Source organism: Drosophila mauritiana, unplaced genomic scaffold, assembly GCF_004382145.1.
Source record: "Drosophila mauritiana strain mau12 unplaced genomic scaffold, ASM438214v1 U_291, whole genome shotgun sequence".
Taxonomy (NCBI): domain Eukaryota; kingdom Metazoa; phylum Arthropoda; class Insecta; order Diptera; family Drosophilidae; genus Drosophila; species Drosophila mauritiana.
This window is the reverse complement of record NW_022881429.1, coordinates 9036-22500: the sequence shown is the minus strand read 5'-3', so window position 1 is coordinate 22500 and position 13465 is coordinate 9036. Positions and strand designations below refer to the sequence as shown.

Here is a 13465-nt window from a genome sequence, read left to right as displayed (position 1 = left end):
AGAACTGAGAAACAAATTTGTACGGATAATAATATACTTTATTGTATGTAACCAATATAAACATAATCCGAAATAAATATTTCGAATAATGCGGGAGGTCGGCAACCACTGCCTACCTATAGTAGTTTTTGAACCCGCTGTCCTCAAAGCGGGTATTTTCAATTCCGTTTGCCACCCAACATACGGGCTATTCTCTTATATATTAAGAGATTATAGGAACATTTCATTTTTTTTCCATTATTCATATATAATATGATTATTTTTTCCCTTATACATATAATAATTAATCATTTTCATATGTATATTATTTAATTTACTCATTTTATTGCCAAAATCATATGAATACATAAGTTTTGAACAATATGAGAGGTCGGCAACCACTGCCTACCTATAGTAGTTTTTGAACCCTCTGTCGTAATTCCGGTCGTTTACACTACTATACCCTCTCACTATAATGGCTTTTCTCTATAATACTAAGAGAATGTGGGATATTTTCAGCATTTTTTCCCTTATACATATAATAATTAATCATTTTCATATGTATATTATTTAATTTACTCATATTATTGCCAAAATCATATGAATACATAAGTTTTGAACAATATGAGAGGTCGGCAACCACTGCCTACCTATAGTAGTTTTTGAACCCTCTGTCGTAATTCCGGTCGTTTACACTACTATACCCTCTCACTATAATGGCTTTTCTCTATAATACTAAGAGAATGTGGGATATTTTCAGCATTTTTTCCCTTATACATATAATAATTAATCATTTTCATATGTATATTATTTAATTTACTCATATAATTGCCAAAATCATATGAATACATAAGTTTTGAACAATATGAGAGGTCGGCAACCACTGCCTACCTATAGTAGTTTTTGAACCCTCTGTCGTAATTCCGGTCGTTTACACTACTATACCCTCTCACTATAATGGCTTTTCTCTATAATACTAAGAGAATGTGGGAATATTTCAGCATTTTTTCCCCTATACATATAATAATTAATAATTTTCATATGTATATTATTTAATTTACTCATATAATTGCCAAAATCATATGAATACATAAGTTTTGAACAATATGAGAGGTCGGCAACCACTGCCTACCTATAGTAGTTTTTGAACCCTCTGTCGTAATTCCGGTCGTTTACACTACTATACCCTCTCACTATAATGGCTTTTCTCTATAATACTAAGAGAATGTGGGAATATTTCAGCATTTTTTCCCCTATACATATAATAATTAATAATTTTCATATGTATATTATTTAATTTACTCATATAATTGCCAAAATCATATGAATACATAAGTTTTGAACAATATGAGAGGTCGGCAACCACTGCCTACCTATAGTAGTTTTTGAACCCTCTGTCGTAATTCCGGTCGTTTACACTACTATACCCTCTCACTATAATGGCTTTTCTCTATAATACTAAGAGAATGTGGGAATATTTCAGCATTTTTTCCCCTATACATATAATAATTAATAATTTTCATATGTATATTATTTAATTTACTCATATAATTGCCAAAATCATATGAATACATAAGTTTTGAACAATATGAGAGGTCGGCAACCACTGCCTACCTATAGTAGTTTTTGAACCCTCTGTCGTAATTCCGGTCGTTTACACTACTATACCCTCTCACTATAATGGCTTTTCTCTATAATACTAAGAGAATGTGGGAATATTTCAGCATTTTTTCCCCTATACATATAATAATTAATAATTTTCATATGTATATTATTTAATTTACTCATATAATTGCCAAAATCATATAAATACATAAGTTTTGAACAATATCAGAGGTCAGCAACGGTCTTTCGTCTTTCCTCTATAATACTAAGATAATGTGGGAATATTTCATCATTTTTTCCCTTATACATTTATACATATAATATTTAATCATTTTATATGTATATTATTTAATTTACTCATATAATTGCCAAAATCATATAAATACATAAGTTTTGAACAATATCAGAGGTCGGCAACGGTCTTTCCTCTATAATACTAAGATAATATGGGAATATTTCAGCATTTTTTCCCTTATACATATAATAATTAATCATTTTCATATGTATATTATTTAATTTACTCGTATAATTGCCAAAATCCTATGAAGACATAAGAGAATACAATATGAGAGGTCGGCGCAACCATAATATAGTAGTTGATGACGAGGTGTTTGGCAACTTGATACAATTCTTTAAAAAGTCTTTATATTAATTATATGATAGGGACAATATCATATGCGTCACTAAATTGATGACGAGGTGTTTGGCAACGTGACACAAATCATTAAAGTCTTTATATTAATTATATGATAGAGACAATATCATATGCGTCACTAAATTGATGACGAGGTATTTGGCAACTTGATAGAATTCTTTAAAGTCTTTATATCAAAAATTATATGATAGGGACAATATCATATGCGTCACTAAATTGATGACGAGGTGTTTGGCAACTTGACACAATTCATTAAAGTCTTTATATTAATTATATGATAGAGACAATATCATATGCGTCACTAAATTGATGACGAGGTATTTGGCAACTTGATACAATTCTTTAAAGTTTTTATATCAAAAATTATATGATAGGGACAATATCATATGCGTCACTAAATTGATGACGAGGTGTTTGGCAACTTGACACAATTCATTAAAGTCTTTATATTAATTATATGATAGGGACAATATCATATGCGTCATTAAATTGATGACGAGGTATTTGGCAACTTGATACAATTCTTTAAAGTTTTTATATCAAAAATTATATGATAGGGACAATATCATATGCGTCACTAAATTGATGACGAGGTGTTTGGCAACTTGACACAATTCATTAAAGTCTTTATATTAATTATATGATAGAGACAATATCATATGCGTCACTAAATTGATGACGAGGTATTTGGCAACTTGATATAATTCTTTAAAGTCTTTATATCAAAAATTATATGATAGGGACAATATCATATGCGTCACTAAATTGATGACGAGGTGTTTGGCAACTTGACACAATTCATTAAAGTCTTTATATTAATTATATGATAGGGACAATATCATATGCGTCACTAAATTGATGACGAGGTATTTGGCAACTTGATACAATTCTTTAAAGTTTTTATATCAAAAATTATATGATAGGGACAATATCATATGCGTCACTAAATTGATGACGAGGTGTTTGGCAACTTGACACAATTCATTAAAGTCTTTATATTAATTATATGATAGGGACAATATCATATGCGTCATTAAATTGATGACGAGGTATTTGGCAACTTGATACAATTCTTTAAAGTTTTTATATCAAAAATTATATGATAGGGACAATATCATATGCGTCACTAAATTGATGACGAGGTGTTTGGCAACTTGACACAATTCATTAAAGTCTTTATATTAATTATATGATAGAGACAATATCATATGCGTCACTAAATTGATGACGAGGTATTTGGCAACTTGATATAATTCTTTAAAGTCTTTATATCAAAAATTATATGATAGGGACAATATCATATGCGTCACTAAATTGATGACGAGGTGTTTGTTTGGCTACAGGAAAAATCATTTATTTATCGAATCATCAAGCAAAGGATAAGCTTCAGTGGATCGCAGTATGGCAGCTGCTCAACCACTTACAACACCTTGCCTGTTACAAAAGTCGTTTACAATTGATTCTAGGCTTTGTCATTGTATTAAATAATGCTTTTATATGTAACTAGCGCGGCATCAGGTGATCGAAGATCCTCCTAATTTACTATGTTACAAATTACATTGGCATCACATCCATTGTCGTTTATAAAATAAATTATAAACTTTAAATGGTTTAGAAGCCATACAATGCAAATTGCCCCTTATTTATCATTGCAGTCCAGCACGGATACGACCTTAGAGGCGTTCAGGCATAATCCAACGGACGTAGCGTCATACCACTGTTCGCTCGAACAAGTATTGTGCCATTGGTCCGTACCTGCGGTTCCTCTCGTACTACGCAGGAATGCTGTCGCAACAACGTTTTGTCATTAGTAGGGTAAAACTAACCTGTCTCACGACGGTCTAAACCCAGCTCACGTTCCCTTGCATGGGTGAACAATCCAACGCTTGGTGAATTTTGCTTCACAATGATAGGAAGAGCCGACATCGAAGGATCAAAAAGCGACGTCGCTATGAACGCTTGGCCGCCACAAGCCAGTTATCCCTATGGTAACTTTTCTGACACCTCTTGTTAAAAACTCTTTAAACCAAAAGGATCGATAGGCCGAGCTTTTGCTGTCCCTGTGTGTACTGAACACCGAGATCAAGTCAGCATTTGCCCTTTTGCTCTATGTGTGGTTTCTGTCCGCACTGAGCTGGCCTTGGGACACCTCCGTTATTATTTGAGAGATGTACCGCCCCAGTCAAACTCCCTACCTGGCAATGTCCTTGAATTGGATCATACCTGAGTAATTGGAGTTATACCAAATTTTCAAATCAAAAATACATAAATGCATCGTTTTATTAAAGAATTTGTTTGCGATTATATAACAAACTCGTGATACTTTGATCAAGAAGCTTGCATCAAAACCCAATACCATAAGATATAATAAATATATCCGTATAATGGCTAGGAAATGATACACGTTCCATTTAATCAAGTAAGTAAGGAAACAATAAGAGTAGTGGTATTTCATTGACGATACCAAACCGAGGTCTAATATCTCCCACTTATTCTACACCTCTTATGTCTCCTTACACTGCCAGATTAGAGTCAAGCTCAAAAGGGTCTTCTTTCCCCGCTAATTATTCCAAGCCCGTTCCCTTGGCTGTGGTTTCGCTAGATAGTAGATAGGGACAGTAGGAATCTCGTTAATCCATTCATGCGCGTCACTAATTAGATGACGAGGCATTTGGCTACCTTAAGAGAGTCATAGTTACTCCCGCCGTTGACCCGCGCTTACTTGAATTTCTTCACTTTGACATTCAGAGCACTGGGCAGAAATCACATTGTGTCAACACCCGCTAGGGCCATCACAATGCTTTGTTTTAATTAGACAGTCGGATTCCCCAAGTCCGTGCCAGTTCTGAATTGATTGTTAATTGATAATCGTTATAATTGATAAGAACTAATTGGTTTAACCCAAATAGTATTCTTAAAAATTTTAGCAAGAAAGTTCCACAATTGGCTACGTAACTAAACTATCCGGGGAACAAGTAACTAACATAAATGCTAGAAACTCTATTTACCCAGAACGAGCACATAAACCATGTTATTGTTTCCCAATCAAGCCCGACTATCTCAATCTTCAGAGCCAATCCTTATCCCGAAGTTACGGATCTAATTTGCCGACTTCCCTTACCTACATTATTCTATCGACTAGAGACTCTTCACCTTGGAGACCAGCTGCGGATATTGGTACGGCCTGTTGAGAAGTTTGCGTGTCCCCACCATAAATTTTCAAGGTCCGAGGAGAAATATCGACACAACAGTATATGTCATGCTCTTCTAGCCCATCTACCATATCTCTCTGCGAAAGACTTCCATGGTAGTACGGCTATAAAACAGAAAAGAAAACTCTTCCGATATCTCTCGACGGCTTCTTTATGGTCGTTCCTGTTGCCAGGATGAGCACGAGGCCCATATTTAATAACAAACGGATACTCAACAGGTTACGGAATTGGAACCGTATTCCCTTTCGTTCAAAATTATTCAAGTGTATTATATTCGCTTTGTTTATATAGTTAGGCATTTTTGTTTTACTTGAAAATTTTCGGCTTTCGCCTTGAACTTAGGACCGACTAACTCGTGATCAACCACTGTTCACACGAAACCCTTCTCCACTTCAGTCCTCCAAGGTCTCATTCGATTATTTGCTACTACCACCAAGATCTGTACCAATGGCAGCTCCATGCAGGCTTACGCCAAACACTTCTACGCATACCATTGTACCTTCCTACTCACTAAAGTTTCAAAATTTATATCACAAGTAATATAAATCATCTACTTTAGCGGTAATGTATAGGTATACAACTTAAGCGCCATCCATTTTAAGGGCTAGTTGCTTCGGCAGGTGAGTTGTTACACACTCCTTAGCGGATTTCGACTTCCATGATCACCGTCCTGCTGTTTTAAGCAACCAACGCCTTTCATGGTATCTGCATGAGTTGTTAATTTGGGCACCGTAACATTACGTTTGGTTCATCCCACAGCGCCAGTTCTGCTTACCAAAAGTGGCCCACTGGGCACATTATATCATAACCTTGAACTTCATATCAAGAAAGTTAAGGTTCTTACCCATTTAAAGTTTGAGAATAGGTTAAGATCGTTTCGACCCTAAGGCCTCTAATCATTCGCTTTACCAGATAAGATTATTTTATATAATATTAAAATGCACCAGCTATCCTGAGGGAAACTTCGGAAGGAACCAGCTACTAGATGGTTCGATTGGTCTTTCGCCCCTATACTCAATTCTGACAATCGATTTGCACGTCAGAACTGTTTCGGTCTTCCATCAGGGTTTCCCCTGACTTCAACCTGATCAAGTATAGTTCACCATCTTTCGGGTCACAGCATATATGCTCAAGGTACGTTCCAGTTAGAGGCATAAATAATATAAATATACATTATACATAACTATATAGAACGCCCCGGGATTGTGTTAATTAGCTATAAATAGCTAAAAAACTAATCCCATTATTAGTCAAGTTAATTACGCTATTAGGTTTACATCCCAATAACTTGCACATATGTTAGACTCCTTGGTCCGTGTTTCAAGACGGGTCCCGAAGGTATCCTGAATCTTTCGCATTGTTAATCATACAAGAGCATATAATAAACACAAAAATCAATGATAATTATGCCATTATATAATTCCGAAAAATTAACGCTCTGTAATAATATAAATCTATCAGCACTTTATCAAATTAATAACATTTATTCTGTGTTAAAATGCAAGCAATTTAATTGGAATAAACTATAAGTTATATTTTATGATAAATTTGGGATATGCTAATAGATTACAATGTCCTTATATGGAAAAAATGCACATTATTCTTAATAATATTATTTAAATATTACAATTTTAATGATGAATTTTCCATAACGGATATTCAGGTTCATCGGGCTTAACCTCTAAGCAGTTTCACGTACTGTTTAACTCTCTATTCAGAGTTCTTTTCAACTTTCCCTCACGGTACTTGTTTACTATCGGTCTCATGGTTATATTTAGTTTTAGATGGAGTTTACCACCCACTTAGTGCTGCACTATCAAGCAACACGACTCTTTGGAAACATCATCTAGTAATCATTAACGTTATACGGGCCTGGCACCCTCTATGGGTAAATGGCCTCATTTAAGAAGGACTTAAATCATTAATTTCTCATACTAGAATATTGACGCTCCATACACTGCATCTCACATTTGCCATATAGACAAAGTGACTTAGTGCTGAACTGTTTTCTTTTCGCTCGCCGCTACTAAGAAAATCCTTGTTAGTTTCTTTTCCTCCCCTAATTAATATGCTTAAATTCAGGGGGTAGTCCCATATGAGTTGAGGTTGTATATATAACTATATTTTGCCATAAATTCTTTATATATAAATGATAAAACAATCAATTAAATTCGTTATAAATAGTTCCAATAGTTCTTGTAAGCAAAGTTATTTTTTATCCATTTAACGAACCAACGAAGAATAATAACAAAACCAAGATTTTTCTTTTTCCGAATCATTAATAAGAGACAATTCTAGATGAAAAATATTTCAATTTTTTATGCTAGACATTTCTCAGTATTATTTGATTGAAAAAGAAAATATTTCTCTTCGTTTTTCACATTCAAATGTGAGATAATGTTTTTCATTTCTTTTTTAATATTATGAATAAAATCATTATTTAATCCAATAATATACCATATGCTTATAAAAAATTTATAAACAACTTAATTAGCATAGTCTTACAACCCTCAACCATATGTAGTCCAAGCAGCACTATAAAATTAATTAAAGTACATAACAGCATGGACTGCGATATGCGTTCAAAATGTCGATGTTCATGTGTCCTGCAGTTCACACGATGACGCACAGTTTGCTGCGTTCTTCATCGACCCATGAGCCGAGTGATCCACCGCTTAGAGTTTTATAATTCATTTTTATATAATATCAATATTGTTTTTATTGAAAGAAATTAAAAATACACCATTTTACTGGCATATATCAATTCCTTCAATAAATTTATTTTTATACCTAAAAATAAATGTTGCGATATGTCTTAGTTTCATATAAGCATTATGTATCATAAAAATCTGGTTATGGTTTGCTATTTTGGGTGACACATACTGCAAAATTTATATAAAACATTAACCTGATGGATGACAGGTACAAACATTGTATATTTTAGGTTGTTGCATTAGCCAACGTATGCTCATAACATAGATGAACAATACATATTCGCAACGCGTGTATATTATGGTCCATATACACACACACTTATTTTGAATACCACATTCAAAATTATTTTAATTTTAATTCGACTTCTACTTTCAAATTTTGTTCAGTTTCTTCGATTTCCATTTTCGAGAATTTGTTTTTATAGGAAACGCCATTGTTGTAGTAGGTACTGCCACAAATACGCACAACAACATTAATAATGTTAAAGTCTTTTTATGAGGTTGCCAAGCCCCACATATAAAATAAAAGCCATCTTCATTTTATTTTGACTTTAACTTTTGATTCCGTGGAATCATTTTGTAATATTTTTATTTTGGTAAATTGTATTTATTTGTATTATAACAAATGTTTATTAACGATAAGGATATTATACAATAATGATCCTTCCGCAGGTTCACCTACGGAAACCTTGTTACGACTTTTACTTCCTCTAAATAATCAAGTTCGGTCAACTTTTGCGAAACAACCGTAACACGCAAGGCGTCACAGTGATCACGTCCGGAGACCTCACTAAATAATTCAATCGGTAGTAGCGACGGGCGGTGTGTACAAAGGGCAGGGACGTAATCAATGCGAGTTAATGACTCACACTTACTGGGAATTCCAAGTTCATGTGAACAGTTTCAGTTCACAATCCCAAGCATGAAAGTGGTTCAGCGGTTTACCCGGACCTCTCGGTCTAGGAAATACACGTTGATACTTTCATTGTAGCGCGCGTGCAGCCCAGGACATCTAAGGGCATCACAGACCTGTTATTGCTCAATCTCATTATTGCTAGACGCAATTTGTCCATTTAAGAAGCTAGTGTCCTTATAATGGGACAAACCAACAGGTACGGCTCCACTTACATAAACACATTCAAACACAATAAACATTTTACTGCCACCATGAATGAAGGCTACATAAGCTTCAGCACCATAATCCTGAAGATATCTATTTAATATATTTGAGTCTCGTTCGTTATCGGAATTAACCAGACAAATCACTCCACGAACTAAGAACGGCCATGCACCACCACCCATAGATTCGAGAAAGAGCTATCAATCTGTCTTACACACTTATGTTCGGACCTGGTAAGTTTTCCCGTGTTGAGTCAAATTAAGCCGCAGGCTCCACTCCTGGTGGTGCCCTTCCGTCAATTCCTTTAAGTTTCAGCTTTGCAACCATACTTCCCCCGGAGCCCAAAAGCTTTGGTTTCCCGGGAAGCGACTGAGAGAGCCATAAAAGTAGCTACACCCAATTGCTAGCTGGCATCGTTTATGGTTAGAACTAGGGCGGTATCTGATCGCCTTCGAACCTCTAACTTTCGTTCTTGATTAATGAAAACATCTTTGGCAAATGCTTTCGCTTAAGTTAGTCTTACGACGGTCCAAGAATTTCACCTCTCGCGTCGTAATACTAATGCCCCCAAACTGCTTCTATTAATCATTACCTCTTGATCTGAAAACCAATGAAAGCAGAACAGAGGTCTTATTTCATTATCCCATGCACAGAATATTCAGGCATTTGAAGCCTGCTTTAAGCACTCTAATTTGTTCAAAGTAATAGTACCGGCCCACAATAACACTCGTTTAAGAGCACTAGTGCAGGTTTTTAAATAGGAGGAACATATGAAAAAATACAAGTATTTAATCACATATAAGAACTCCACCGGTAATACGCTTACATACATAAAGGTATAGTACTAACCACAATTGTAAGTTGTACTACCCGTATGAAGCACAAGTTCAACTACGAACGTTTTAACCGCAACAACTTTAATATACGCTATTGGAGCTGGAATTACCGCGGCTGCTGGCACCAGACTTGCCCTCCAATTGGTCCTTGTTAAAGGATTTAAAGTGTACTCATTCCAATTACAGGGCCTCGGATATGAGTCCTGTATTGTTATTTTTCGTCACTACCTCCCCGAGCTGGGAGTGGGTAATTTACGCGCCTGCTGCCTTCCTTAGATGTGGTAGCCGTTTCTCAGGCTCCCTCTCCGGAATCGAACCCTGATTCCCCGTTACCCGTTGCAACCATGGTAGTCCTAGATACTACCATCAAAAGTTGATAGGGCAGACATTTGAAAGATCTGTCGTCGGTACAAGACCATACGATCTGCATGTTATCTAGAGTTCAACCAATATAACGATCTTGCGATCGCTTGGTTTTAGCCTAATAAAAGCACATGTCCCATAAGGTTCATGTTTTAATTGCATGTATTAGCTCTAGAATTACCACAGTTATCCAAGTAACTGTTAACGATCTAAGGAACCATAACTGATATAATGAGCCTTTTGCGGTTTCACTTTTAATTCGTGTGTACTTAGACATGCATGGCTTAATCTTTGAGACAAGCATATAACTACTGGCAGGATCAACCAGAATAATGTTTTTCCTTCATATTCCATTCATATATTTTGAATCGAAATAAGCAATATAATAGATATATAGATATATAGATTTTTCACTTTATATAATTCCATGATTTTTATTATATTGAATAAAATTCAATATTTCGCCTTTGGGTAAAATTTTAAATATATAAGTAAAAAATCCATTCGATTACGGCCATTTTTATATAGCATTCGTAATCCATATTTTCATTTTTAATTTATACTTGTTTTACCAATATAACAAGAATTTCATCTAATTATTGTAATATATATATTTCTATAATTTTATCTTTTTATACATACATATTTCATTATAAAATATCATTTTATTTCCAACATACATAATTATTGTATCCACACATGTACAATTTTTGTTTAACCAATATAAATATTAAGTTAAATCATTTGCATTTTGAAGATAAATTTAAAATTTATCTCTTTTCATATATATCTCTGGTAATATATAACATAAAACCAAGCGCATATGATAATATTTCCACATTTAATATATAATTTTATATTTCTTTCATAAGAATCCATATTTGTATTATACCGTAACGATATAATAATCCAACTATACGGCAGGTAATAAATTAATATTTGCCTGCCTCCAAAAATTAACGATAATATATGGAAACGATTTGTTATTCTATATATAATAGAAACTTGACTTTTGTTTCAACGATATTATCTATAAAGCGTATATTCCTATTATCCGCGAGCCAAGTCCCGTGTTCTATAGAACTGAGAAACAAATTTGTACGGATAATAATATACTTTATTGTATGTAACCAATATAAACATAATCCGAAATAAATATTTCGAATAATGCGGGAGGTCGGCAACCACTGCCTACCTATAGTAGTTTTTGAACCCGCTGTCCTCAAAGCGGGTATTTTCAATTCCGTTTGCCACCCAACATACGGGCTATTCTCTTATATATTAAGAGATTATAGGAACATTTCATTTTTTTTCCATTATTCATATATAATATGATTATTTTTTCCCTTATACATATAATAATTAATCATTTTCATATGTATATTATTTAATTTACTCATATTATTGCCAAAATCATATGAATACATAAGTTTTGAACAATATGAGAGGTCGGCAACCACTGCCTACCTATAGTAGTTTTTGAACCCTCTGTCGTAATTCCGGTCGTTTACACTACTATACCCTCTCACTATAATGGCTTTTCTCTATAATACTAAGAGAATGTGGGATATTTTCAGCATTTTTTCCCTTATACATATAATAATTAATCATTTTCATATGTATATTATTTAATTTACTCATATTATTGCCAAAATCATATGAATACATAAGTTTTGAACAATATGAGAGGTCGGCAACCACTGCCTACCTATAGTAGTTTTTGAACCCTCTGTCGTAATTCCGGTCGTTTACACTACTATACCCTCTCACTATAATGGCTTTTCTCTATAATACTAAGAGAATGTGGGATATTTTCAGCATTTTTTCCCTTATACATATAATAATTAATCATTTTCATATGTATATTATTTAATTTACTCATATAATTGCCAAAATCATATGAATACATAAGTTTTGAACAATATGAGAGGTCGGCAACCACTGCCTACCTATAGTAGTTTTTGAACCCTCTGTCGTAATTCCGGTCGTTTACACTACTATACCCTCTCACTATAATGGCTTTTCTCTATAATACTAAGAGAATGTGGGATATTTTCAGCATTTTTTCCCTATACATATAATAATTAATAATTTTCATATGTATATTATTTAATTTACTCATATAATTGCCAAAATCATATGAATACATAAGTTTTGAACAATATGAGAGGTCGGCAACCACTGCCTACCTATAGTAGTTTTTGAACCCTCTGTCGTAATTCCGGTCGTTTACACTACTATACCCTCTCACTATAATGGCTTTTCTCTATAATACTAAGAGAATGTGGGAATATTTCAGCATTTTTTCCCCTATACATATAATAATTAATAATTTTCATATGTATATTATTTAATTTACTCATATAATTGCCAAAATCATATGAATACATAAGTTTTGAACAATATGAGAGGTCGGCAACCACTGCCTACCTATAGTAGTTTTTGAACCCTCTGTCGTAATTCCGGTCGTTTACACTACTATACCCTCTCACTATAATGGCTTTTCTCTATAATACTAAGAGAATGTGGGAATATTTCAGCATTTTTTCCCTATACATATAATAATTAATAATTTTCATATGTATATTATTTAATTTACTCATATAATTCCAAAATCATATGAATACATAAGTTTTGAACAATATGAGAGGTCGGCAACCACTGCCTACCTATAGTAGTTTTTGAACCCTCTGTCGTAATTCCGGTCGTTTACACTACTATACCCTCTCACTATAATGGCTTTTCTCTATAATACTAAGAGAATGTGGGAATATTTCAGCATTTTTTCCCCTATACATATAATAATTAATAATTTTCATATGTATATTATTTAATTTACTCATATAATTGCCAAAATCATATAAATACATAAGTTTTGAACAATATCAGAGGTCAGCAACGGTCTTTCCTCTATAATACTAAGATAATATGGGAATATTTTCAGCATTTTTTCCCTTATACATTTATACATATAATAATTA

At 33.7% G+C, this 13465-nt stretch overlaps 3 non-coding genes across 3 annotated transcripts; all 3 read right to left on the bottom strand.

Moving 5' to 3' along the window:
• Positions 1–3599: 3599 nt before the first annotated feature.
• LOC117149708 lies at positions 3600–7560 on the bottom strand. Its single transcript, XR_004460467.1, has one exon. It is a non-coding gene; the product is annotated as a large subunit ribosomal RNA (ribosomal RNA).
• Positions 7561–7955: 395 nt separating this feature from the next.
• LOC117149707 lies at positions 7956–8134 on the bottom strand. Its single transcript, XR_004460466.1, has one exon. It is a non-coding gene; the product is annotated as a 5.8S ribosomal RNA (ribosomal RNA).
• Positions 8135–8820: 686 nt separating this feature from the next.
• LOC117149714 lies at positions 8821–10815 on the bottom strand. Its single transcript, XR_004460471.1, has one exon. It is a non-coding gene; the product is annotated as a small subunit ribosomal RNA (ribosomal RNA).
• Positions 10816–13465: the final 2650 nt, after the last annotated feature.